The sequence below is a fragment of the Gymnoscopelus braueri genome (assembly GCF_963280865.1).
Source record: "Gymnoscopelus braueri genome assembly, chromosome: 15".
Lineage (NCBI taxonomy): Eukaryota > Metazoa > Chordata > Actinopteri > Myctophiformes > Myctophidae > Gymnoscopelus > Gymnoscopelus braueri.
This window is the reverse complement of record NC_137620.1, coordinates 8,962,243-8,974,774: the sequence shown is the minus strand read 5'-3', so window position 1 is coordinate 8,974,774 and position 12,532 is coordinate 8,962,243. Positions and strand designations below refer to the sequence as shown.

The 12,532-nt window shown below is 41.4% G+C and overlaps 1 protein-coding gene across 1 annotated transcript in view; it reads left to right on the top strand.

Moving 5' to 3' along the window:
* The window catches only part of mllt3 (MLLT3 super elongation complex subunit), a 102,847-nt gene that overhangs the window by 61,738 nt on the left and 28,577 nt on the right, over positions 1–12,532 (top strand).

Sequence of the window (12,532 nt, the reverse complement as noted above, 5' to 3'; positions counted from 1 at the left end):
ACACTAGATGTAAACGAGGAAACAGCGTTCAGGCACAGATGGGATTAAAGCACGTATAGATTGAAAAATATGGACGAATACAATGCACACAGGTTCTTAATGTCGAGTTAACATCTGTGGCTACAGGGTCTGCACTTTTTACGTTTTTTCTGTAGGCCTACATGTACGGAGAAGTACGGGCTTTGAGCGGGGATTTCCAGTGACTATAGATAGAAACCAACACTATCATAGATACGAAAGTAAAAGTAAAAGTTTTAAACAAGTTTAAAAACACGCCAAATGGATGAGACACACAAAAAAAAACAGAGGCTTGTTTTCATTGTGGTCCATTATTAAACATTCAACACTCATACAACTGGACAAAACGGCAGTGCAACAAACGGGGAAGGAGACTTTGTTTTTAAACGATTTAACCACTTAAGCCCTGTTATATACCCGATGTGTCGCACAGCGGAAATAGACAGTCTATAACTTCATGTGCCTCGCAATTATATAGATAGTTTTTTCCCCTTTTTCCCCTATATTGTCCAAAAACTGTTATTTTTCAGGATTCAAATTCGAATGTAGCAAAAGTAGCAGATCTACAAGCTCAAAACGCGTCGCTTCGGGCCGCTTGTGGATCTGTTACTTTTGAAGCTTTTGTGTGACGCTGTAGTATGAAGTAGGGCGTTAATTTATGAAAAAACACAAAGTTAGAATATGGAGATAAGAGTTTTTTTGCTCGACAGCAACGATACGTTTCATTGTTGGTGTATCTCGATAGGTTGTTTAGTTTATGTATGACTTGAGCTCTCAAAGTCTCATTTTCTACTTTGTGGTCCAAAACCATGTCACTGGCCCAGAAAATAACCACGAAGTATAAGTTACAAAGCCATCATCAGTGTCGCTTTATCTTACCGGCCTTGACTTTGATCCATTCTCCAGTGTAATGTTCCCTACAGTGTGTGTGTGGTACTGGATACTTTGTGTTTTGATTTGAATGCCACACAACAAAAACAAAACAAAACAAAGAACTCGCTGAAGTAAGTATCTAGAACGACGGTGTAATTTGAAACGTCTTTCGTTTGTCTCACTGTGGCTTCAGGCCATGCCGTTGCCCCCCCCCCCCCTTCCCCCTTCCCCTGATCTTAACCCATTCAATCCAGGAACGCATCTGTGTCGTTTTCGATTTCTTTGGCTATTCAAAAATAGCAGATCTACAAGCTCGTAGTTTAGGAGCACCACTGATATAGCAACATACTGTTAGGATTTAGAGAACATTTTTAGATATGTTTTTGGCCGCGGACCCCCAACTCAAAATGTTTTGCTCCAGGGACCCCCAGAAGCAAAGATTTGAGTTAACAAATGTTTGCTTTAAAAAATATATATATATTCAAAGATTTGCACACATTTTCCATGATTAAAAAAAAAAGCTGATCTACATGTATAAGCTCATAGCGTGCCGCGCTGTGAGCTTGTAGATCTGCTACTTTTGAATAGCCAAAGAAATCTTAAAATGACACCGATGCGTTCTAGGCCTGTCCCCGACTAAGGATTTCTATAGTCAGCTCTGATTGGTCAAATGTTGACTAATAGTCGATTAATGCAACCAATGCATGATTCTACTGAGAATCAGTCGAATCAGTCGGATTCGACTGCCAATCTCTCAGTCGAATCATGCAAAAAATATGTTATGCAATAGAGGAACATTCCATTTGGGCCGTAGGGGTGCTTAATGTCTGATTTAACTTAACATGGCTTGGCTTCTCCCAATAAATCATGATATCCTATTTTTGGCAAACTATTAGTTAATTAATATAACAAATCAGGCCAATCTCTCAGTCCAATAATGCAAAAAGAATTAAAGAAGAAAGTAATGTAATGTCCTTTTTTTTTTTTTTTTACCTCGGTTGATTAGACGACTATTTGAATACTCGAGGTCAGACCTATTGCGTTCTCGGATTGAATGGGTTAATTTCACTGAGCTGTAGTTCACACTGTATGGCATAGGGTCTGCCATTTATCATTTAGGCTCAATGCCCAGTTGATAACTTAAATAATTCAGTTGTGTCTTTGGTTTGGCGAGGTTACCCCTAGCATCCCTTTTCTGTGTGTGTGTGGGGGGGGGGGCGTTCCCTTTGTTTTTGCCTCTGGGGGGGGGCACCACCTCCTATTTTGTGTGCAGCGGTTTGGCTCCTCCCGTTTCTTAATCCACTTCCTCCCGGGTGAGAACTGTGTTTATTCCTACCAACAACAACACTACACGTTTAGGGCAGTGGCGCTGACAGATTCTGCGTGTTAGCAGAATCTTAGCAGGATCTGTCTTGAGAGATTAAATTATAACTGACAAAATAGTCCCGGGGATAAAATATTGTATCAAAATAGTGACTCTGTGGTCTAATGCATATCAAAGTGGGGGTCCTTGAAATGAAAAAAAAATTGAAAAAAGGTTGGGAATTACAGCTGTAGAGCCCTTGGGAATCTGATCAACTAAGTATAGGGTTTTAAGTGGTTGAGATGAGATCTGTTGGTGGTCAGCCCCCCTCCCCCCCAGTAATGCCATGGTTGTAAAAGTCACATGGCCGTACGTGAGAGGATACCCTTTTTAACGAAGGTCTGCTGGGCTCACAGGGTGGCTGGCTGGTGGGTGGGTGGGTGGGTGGGTGTATTGGGGTGGTGGGCACCAATAAACCTGGTGTGTCTGCAGCTGCAGAGAGCTGCTTTTGTCTGGGTGGGCTAGACAGGACCTCCTGGACAAAATGCACTCTTGTTTTTCTTTTTTCGGGCGGGGGGCTTTCTTTTTCCCCCTAACCCATTAAGACCTGAGGCAGCAACAAAAAAAAATCCTTCTAAAATCAGTTAGTTCTCAAACCTTTTCGTGCCAGGGACCCTCAAAATGAGCAATGTATTTGGCCATGGACCCCCATCTGAAAATGTTTTGTGCCAGGGACCCCAGAAGAGAAGATTTGTGTTTAAAAGATTCTAAAATTATTCATATTTTTTTCAATTGATGGGTTGATTTTAAGAGAGCTTGTAGATCAGAGTTGATTTAAGAGAGCTTGTAGATCAGGGTTGATTTAAGAGAGCTTGTACACCAGGGTTGATTTAAGAGAGCTTGTTAGATCAGAGTTGATTTAAGAGAGCTTGTAGATCAGGGTTGATTTTAAGAGAGCTTGTAGATCAGGGTTGATTTTAAGAGAGCTTGTTAGATCAGGGTTGATTTAAGAGAGCTTGTAGATCAGGGTTGATTTAAGAGAGCTTGTAGATCAGGGTTGATTTAAGAGAGCTTGTTAGATCAGGGTTGATTTAACAAAATAGCAGATATACAAGCTCATAGGAGCTTGTAGATCAATTGTTTTGAAAAATGGTGAACATTTGTGCAAATCTTTGAATATATATATTTTTAAATGTTTTAACTCATATCGTTATATATATCTTCTGTTTCTATATCAGTGGTTCTCAAACTTTTGTCATGTCAAGGACACCCAAAATTATATGTATTTGGCCGCGGACCCCCATCTCAAAATGGGTTGTTCCAGGAGTAAAGATTTGAGTTAAAAATGTTCGCTTTATAAAACATATATTCAAAAATGTGCACACATTTTCAGGATAAAAAAAATAAAATGCAGATCTACAAGCTCATAGTGCGGCACTCAGTGCGGCGATATGTGCTTGTATATCTGTTATTTTTTGAATAGCCAAAGAAATCTAAAATGACACAGATGCTTTCCCGGTCTTAATGGCTTAAGTTAAAGAAATCATTCTTTAAGTTTTATTATAAAATGACTTGACTTATTCTATTTAGCAGCCTACAATAACAAGCAACGGTTATGTCCTCTTGACTGGCACTGGGTGATCATGCCAGCCTTGTAAAACAGCTACGTGATCACGTTCCCACCCTGATCTACAAGCTCTCTTAAATCAACCCTGATCTACAAGCTCTCTTAAATCAACCCTGATCTACAAGCTCTCTTAAATCAACCCTGATCTATAAGCTCTCTTAAAATCAACCCTGATCTACAAGCTCTCTTAAATCAACCCTGATCTACAAGCTCTCTTAAATCAACCCTGATCTAACAAGCTCTCTTAATAGCCAAAGTAATCTAAAATGGCACAGATACGTTCCCGGTCTTAATGGGTTAATATGAATAATAAATGTAAAAGATTTTTGGGGTATAGTTTTAAAAAAAAGTAGCAGATCCACATGCTCGAAACGCATCGCTTGTGGATCTGCTACTTTTTAATGCTTTTGTGTGACGCTGTAGTATGATGAAGTAGGCTGTTGATTTACGAGAAAACACAAAGTTAAAATATGGAGATGAGAGGTTTTTGCCCGACAGCGACTATATAATATATTTTAATTTTATCATCCACAATAAAACACTTGGGTCCTGGTAGATCAAAATGAGATGGTTGCCCACCCATTTTCATGTCAGGGACAGGAACCCCCCCCCAATGAATATGTATTTAGCCGTCTGCAATATTGTGTTGACCCCCATACGAGATTTGTAAAAAAAAAATGTTTTACATTTTCACAACTCGTTGCGTATTTCGGACAAGTGCTATATTAACACATTTTTGCACCATGGAACTCAAGGACCCCTGGGGGTCCCCGGACCCCACTTTGAAAACCCCTGTTGCTCTAATCTAGATCCTTCTGTTATCTGACGTACTATCTTCATTCATCATTTTGTTAAGATTGTTCTTCAGTGACGTTGGATGTCCTGCCAGCACGGGAAAAGAGCGTAGGCTATAAATAAATAAAACACTTTTTTTGTGAATCCGCAGGCTTTTTTTTCACAGGGGTTGCCAGGTCCTCACATGTTTGGTGGAGAACTTCCTCATAAAGTCGGGGGAAGGGAAGGAGAGGGGGGGGGGTGTTTTTTTTTTTTCTTCTTTTTTCAAGCCAAAGAGAGACTGGACGAGAGAGATTTATGGTTTTACAACACCTGAGGAGAATGGAAGAGAGCAGCCGATGAATAGACACAGTTCAACCTCTAATCCTTTAAAGTCACTGGTAATGAAAGGGAGGGGGGAGGGTGGAGGGGGGTGTTGTGCGTTTGTAGCACTGATGGAAGAAGTACTCAGATGTGTCACTTTAACCCATTAAGACGTGAGGCCGATTCAGCAAAATGCCTTCTAAACCGGTAGTTCTCAAACTTGTGTGTCAAAGACCAATGACCAATGTATTTGGCCGCATGGACCCCTATCTGAAAATATTTTGTGCCATGGGAGACCCCCACCCCCCACCCCACCCAAAAGTTTTTTAACACTTTCAAAATGTTTCTAAAAAAGTTATTAGCAGATAAAATTAGCAGATGTACAAGCTCGCAGCGCAGCATTTTGCGTTTATGTTTCAGCTTCATTTCATATTGTCTGTAGTTTTGCCACATGGGGGGGTTGTTCAGTTCATATTGTTTGTAGTTTTGCCCCATGGGGGGGTTGTTCATTTCATATTGTTTGTAGTTTTGCCCCATGGGGGGGTTGTTCATTTAATATTGTTTGTAGTTTTGCCCCATGGGGGGGTTGTTCATTTCATATTTTTTGTAGTTTTGCCACATGGGAGGGTTGTTTATTGTCTCCGCCAGGCCGAAGGCATGGCGAGAGAGTATGTTTTACCCCCTGTCCGTCCGTGTGTGTGTGTGTGTGTCCGTCCGTGTGTGTGTCCGTCCGTGTGTCCGTCTGTGAACAGCTAATCTCCGACACCGTTGGCCCGCTCGCTCCGAAACTGTGCACACACACTCCCTGGATGCCAATTCAGAACCTCTGCCCCAAATTTTTCACATAGCCCTGTTATAGCGCCACCAGGTGGCCGATTTGTGCAAAACCCATTTACTCCTACAGATTTTATCCAAACGTCATGCAAATCGGTACACATTATCTCTATGATCTGTCCGATTTTCCATATTCCATCCTCATTGGCTAAGGTTGGCTTCCAAAGTTTGCAGGATTGGTCCGTTTTGAACAAAATGCCTCAAATCATGAACGCAGCTTGCGATTTCCGTGAAATTTCACACGCACATTCCCACTAGGCCGAGGAAGAAATGGCACCCTTTTCTCATTGGCCTGTTATAGCGCCACCAGCAGGTCTAATCTTAGCAAAACACATTTTTGGAACAAAAGCCTCAAAATCATGAATGCAGTGTCTGATTGCTGTGAAAAGCCTAAGAAGAAATGACACCCCTTTCACATTGCCCTATTATAGCGCCACCAGGAGGCCACAATAACGTACCTGACCTGGCGGAGACCTGTGCTCCGAGGAGCACTTTTTCTAGTTTCATATTGTTTGTAGTTTTGCCACATGGGGGGTTGTTCATTTCATATCGTCTGTAGTTTTGCCACATGGGGGGGTTGTTCATTTATATTGTTTGTAGTTTTGCCTCATGGGGGGGTTGTTCATTTCATATTGTTTGTAGTTTTGCTCCATTGGGGGGTTGTTCATTTCCTACAGTGGTGTTGGTGTCTGGTGTTGCTTCTCGGTGCGCTGTGGGGGTCTGTTTTGCTAGGTGGGGGGGGGGGGTCTACTCTACTCTACACTCATGGTTACATTAACACTCACAGGGGTTTTGCAGTCAGTCCAGAGTGCAGGTCTGTCGTCCCATAATGAGGGGGGGGGGTATAACCAGGGGGTGTGGGGCGAGTGGAGACAAATGCCAGTCGCCTCTCACTTCCCAGGGCTAGCAGCCATGCAACCCCGGTGGCCCAAGGAAGCAAGCGCCCCGGCCTAGCCCCCCCCCCCCCGGGACAGCTCACACACACATTGAGCCTCACGTGTGGAGCGCTTTGATTTTGATCTCGGGGAGAGGGGTTCCGTTTGCACGCCGCTGGAGGAGGAGGAGGAGGAGGGGGAGAGGAAAATGGTGGAGTAGGTGATGACACGACGGGAAGTGAGGCGTGCGTCGTTTTTTTCAGTGAGAGAATCGTTTTCTTTTTAGCGCTATAGCCTCCATGGTTGGCTCTCGCCAGCCATGCCATGCGGGCCTGGACTGAGTGATCTGTCACCCTGCATGGCTTTGTGTTTCATTCAGGGTTCCTACATTCCTACAGTGTGGAAAGTATGGATAAGTGTAGAAATAAGAAAAGTAGCTATTGACTAATAACTGCACCCGATCCACCCATCCACCACCAAATTACTTTGAAAGAAAGTGTGGCAATATATCAGAATTGCATAGCGTCACAAATAATAACCTTTGTGACAAAAGCTTGTCTGAACATTTGTCTGAACTGAGTTATGCAGTGATGTAGTTATCAGAAACTATCTTTGATGCATAACACATTCAAACCGGGAATGCATGTGCACTTCATCCATATTTTATACTTTGGGCTATTCAAAAATAGTAGATAAACAAGCTCATAGCGCGGCACAGAGTGCCAGGCTATGAGCTTGTAGATCTGCTATTTCTGAAAAATCTTCAACATTTGTGCAAATATTTGAATATAGATATTTTTTTAAAAGGAAAATTTTTGACTCAAATCTTTGCTTCTGGGGGTCCCTGGAACAAAATGTTTTCAGATGGGGGTCCGCGGCCAAATACATTTTGGGGGTCCTTGACATGAAAAAGGTTTTAAGCACCACTGATATAGCAAAATACGTTTTTTTCAGAAAACTGTTAGGATTTAGAAGACATTTGTAGAATCTCCAGAAGCAAAGATTTGAGTTAAAAATGTTCCCTTTAAATATATAGATATATTTTTAAAGAAAATCCAAATGAGCAGATCTACAAGCTCATATCGCTATGAGCTTGTATATCTGTAATTTTTGAATAGTCAAATAAATCCAAAATGACACAGATGCGTTCCCGGATTGAATGGGATAAGGGAAGCATAATTGTATGTCTGCATTCATGGTCATGTCCGTGGACACAGTAAATAAACAGACAGCGTGAACTCCTAAGGATTTTTTATTGACTCATTTTCAGTTCTTATTTATAAAAGAGAAAATATGGGGAGAACAATAATATATTGGGGGAATATATAAGGGGAAATAATATAGGTAGGACTGTTTTCAGTTAGTTGACCTAATTATAAGTATTTTTAAACTGTGTTTGTTTTACTGTTTAACGATAAACAGCCAATGAAGCAAAGTCAGTGGACTTCCGTTCTCTTTTCTAGCTCACTGGTGAATTGTACTTGAACATCACTTATGTTACTGTAGGGATTGAATGTATAAACCTAAAGCCTCACTATAAATGGTGCATTTATATAGCGCTTTTATCTAAAGCGCTTTACATAGATTGTGCATTACATTCACCCATTCACACACACATTCACACACCAATGGCGGAGGAAACCATACAAGGCACCAACCTGCTCATCGGGAGCAATTAGGGGTTCAGTGTCTTGCTCAAGGACACTTCGACACTAACTCTGGGGAAGCCCGGGATCGAACTGGTAAAACCTTGCGGTTGCCATCCGGCCGCTCTAGGGGCCATTCTACCCCTGAGCCACTGCCGCCCACTATGTAACTTTTCTTTAATTAATTAATTTGAATTTAATCCAATTTGTATGGTAGTCTAGAGTATGTTAATACAATATAACTTATACAATTGGGGTGGTTGTATTTTTTCTCCGTGCTCTTCTATTGAGACATTTAGATCGTGTCAAAGGTCATGTCTCACCTAGACACAGGATCTGACGCGAATGTTGACCTGATGGTCAAGATTCAGTTTATCCCCTGAGCAAGCAGGCAGGCTCTATTAGCTCAATGGTAAACATTTCAGCACTTGTGCAGGAAACCGGGGCCACAAATGGGTTCCGACCCATAGACTGGTTGGTCTTGGTTTACCTATGATCCTAGATTACTATTTCTATGCATTTGATGTATTACCTCATGTTTTCCTTCCTCCCTGCTAAATGCCTAAATTGTAAATGTATGTATTTATTTTAAGATATTTTTGGGGCTTTTCTGCCTTTATTTACTAGCACAGTGGAGAGTGACAGGAAACAGTGAGAGAGACAGGGAGTGACACGCAGCAAAGGAATTGAACCCATGACTCGCCGTCAGGCTGCATTAGAGCTTATATGTGGTATGTGCCTTAACCGCTAGGCCATTGGCGCCCCGTGGGACCTGATTTATGATCTTTAATGTACTGTACACGGGGTGCCTGGGACAGATTCACGTTGTTAGTTAATATACAGTGGTTGCTGCAAAGCCTTTAACTATGTGAATACACACAAAGAGATGGCAAATTCACGGTATTTATGTACCCAAACATGTCAACATGTCCCCGTGTTCAAACCAGCTTGAATGGACCTACAATGTCCAGCTGAAAAGGCGCCTTGTTTCAACATTTAAGTACACTTGTTTGTGTGTCCCCGGCCCCCCGCCAAATCGGGGGCAAGCCAGTGGTGTAGATGAAGTACTCAAGAGTTTTTATACTGAAGTAAAAGTAGCAATACCTGTCCTGTGAAAGTACTAAAGTATTTGCATTGATTTATGTAAATATGTAAAGTAACTAGTAACTAAAAGTTTTCAAATAATTGTAGTGGTTTGCCTCTAAGATGTAGTGGAGTAGAAGTATAAAGTATATATTTTATAATTGAAATACTCAAGCAAAGTAAAGCATTGGTTCTCAAAGTGGGGTCCAATGTTGGCTATTCAAAAATAGCAGATCTACAAGCTCACAGCACGTCACTTCATGCCGCGCTTCTAGCGTGCACATCTGCTATTTTTGAAATGTTTTGAAAAATATATATTTAAAATATATTTAACACAAATCTTCTCCTCTGGGGGTCCCTGGCACAAAACATTTTTAGATGGGGGTCCATATCGATTCGGGGGTCCTTGACATGAAAAAGTTTGAGAACCACTGCTGTAAAGTATTTAAAAAAAAGTAATTACTCAAGTAAAGTAAAGTAAATGTCCACAACTGTCCAAGAATAAGTTCTGGGGCCCGGCTTGAGCCGCCGAGTCCGTCCGTCGCCCCCCTTCCCTCCTTCCATCTTTTTGTGCCTGACTGTCCAGTCAGAGAAGAGAGGAGGGCAGATTAATGCTCGCAAACAAGCACTAAAAACCCCACCGTCCTTGAAGAAGAGAGAAAGAGCTGCTTTGGTGGCTTTTTAGCGATGGCAGGACAAAAGAGACCCTAAAAGACGGAGTGCTGCTGAGATTTATGACGCCGTGAAGAAGCCCCTGTCCCATAAACCAACACACCAGCTGTGTGCTGTTACCGCTGCTGTTAGTGTTACTGCTGCTGTTAGTGTTACTGCTGCTGGGGCCGAGCGAGCCGCCATTGATGTCGGCCTAGCTGCCTTTTTTGTCCTTTTCGGTTTTCTCTCTCTTTCGTGTGCGTGTGTGCGTGTGTGTGGGATCAAATGTCCACACCAGTGTAAACTATGATGAAAAATGTTCGTCGACTACCTTTTTTCACTGAAGAAAACTAAATAAAAACTAAGCTATGATGACTAAGAGTAAATATATTGACAATTTCATCGACATAAAAACTTGACAAGAATGTTAGGGAAGGACTTAGTGGAGAATACCCGGGTGTTGCACTCTGAAAATACCAGATCTACAAGCTTGTGACGCGTTGAGCTTGTAGATCGGCTATTTTCAACATGCAACCAAGTGTAAAATCAGCCATTACGACGCCATCAAGGCACCGCCGAAATACATTTTAGTCTATGATCTTATGATATTTAGTCGACTAAAACGAGACAAAAACTAAAACATTTCAGAGGGCTAAAATATGACAAAAACTAAATACAAATTTGCTGTCAAAATCAACACTGGTCCACACAAGTATAGTAGAATTTGAGAAATAGACATTGTGAGGAACCATTTTCTTGGACTGGTCTTCACAAAAAAAGATTTTTCAGAGAGATGTTTGCAATTAGAAAAAAGATTCATATTAGGATTAGTCATTTAGAGGTTAGGTTTAGGGATTAGAGATAAAGTTATGCCTGATTTACACTTAGTTGCGCGTTGGTGCACCGGAAAATTGCCGATCTACAAGCTCACAACGTGTCGTGTTGTGGACTTTTAGATCGACAATTTTTCGGCTTCAGGCTTATGGTTAAAAATGGCAATACAAAAAAAATCCTCACAAGTATAGTGATGCGTGTGTGTCTGTCTGTCTGTCTGTCTGTCTGTCTGTCTGTCTGTCTGTCATGGCCCCAATTCTCTTCTAATGTATCTCTCACTCTCTCTCTCTCCCCTCTCTCCTTTCTCCAATGTATCTAGGTTTTTATTCTTTCCTTTTATCTTTATGTGGGGGGCTACCTCGTTAAGTTCTCAATAGCCTCCTGTTGTCTTTGTTGAAGACAGGACCCCCCCCCCCCCATCACCCCCTCGGCCGTCTTTTATTTTGTTGTTGTTGTTGGTTTAGTTTGTGATAGAAAGACCAGTCCAGTAAGTAAGGAATATGTTTATAAAAACAAACAAAAGCACTGAAATCAATTAGTAGTGGTTATTATGTTTGTGTAAGAATGGCATGTGAGTTAAATTGACACTGAGGTTTTTGCAGTGTAGACGTTATTATAATTTTGATGCCGAATCAGTCAGTCTTCCTTGACTGTCCTCGTCTTATTTTTTTATTTTTTTTAAATCTTTCAGACGTCATACATTAACAGGAGTTTTTTTTGTGCCGCGGGGGGGTTTAGGAGGAGGGGAGCAAAGCTCACAGACTTGGCACCGGTAGAGCAGGCTACGGTAGAGCTCTAGAAGTGATTATCGTCTCTGTCGGGGTGGAAACCTCATGTGTCCAAAACTGTTTACTTTTCAGGATTCAAATTCAAATAAGCAAAAATTGCAGATCGACAAGCTGAAAACGCCGATTGTTGACGTGCAACCTGGCAACAGAGAATTCATCCAGTCTATGCAGTAGGTTCACTGTATGCACAGGACAGCGTGAGCTGAGCTGTGATTGGTCTACTTTTGTGAGGACTTGAGATGCAGACAACCCCAGTTAACCCATTAAGACCAGGAACGCATCTGTCATTTTTAGATTTCTTTGGGCTATTCAATGATGATATGTATTTGGCCGTGGACCCCCGTCTCAAAATATGTTGTTCCAGGGACCCCACAGAAGCAAAGATTTGAGTTAAACACGTTTGCTTTAAAAAATATATGTAGTCAAAGATTTGCAAAAAAGAAATCATGATTTAAAAAAAATAGCAGATCTACTATTTTTGAATAGCCAAAGTATAAAATAATGGTTAAAGTGGTTACACAGATGCGTTCCCGGTCTGTATATTATGGATTAACAGACAGCTGGCCCCCTCTGCGGCGCCACCTCGTAATAACAGCACAATTACATGCAGCGTCATGGATGACCTACTGTATCTCAAGCTATAGTTTCATGTTACTGCAAGTTGATTTTTATACCATCCTGAAATGAACAGTATCTAGTGGCTTCCTAGAAAAACTTATAACTAACCACAATATAATGCTTTGGAAAATGGTCGGCAAGTAATGTCAAGTATTATCGTCTTTGTCGGGCAGAAACCTCCTATCTCCATATTCTAACTTCTAACTTTTTGTGTTTTTTTTTCATAAATGAACGTCCTACTTAATCATACTACAGCGTCACAAAAGCATCAAAAGTAGCAGATC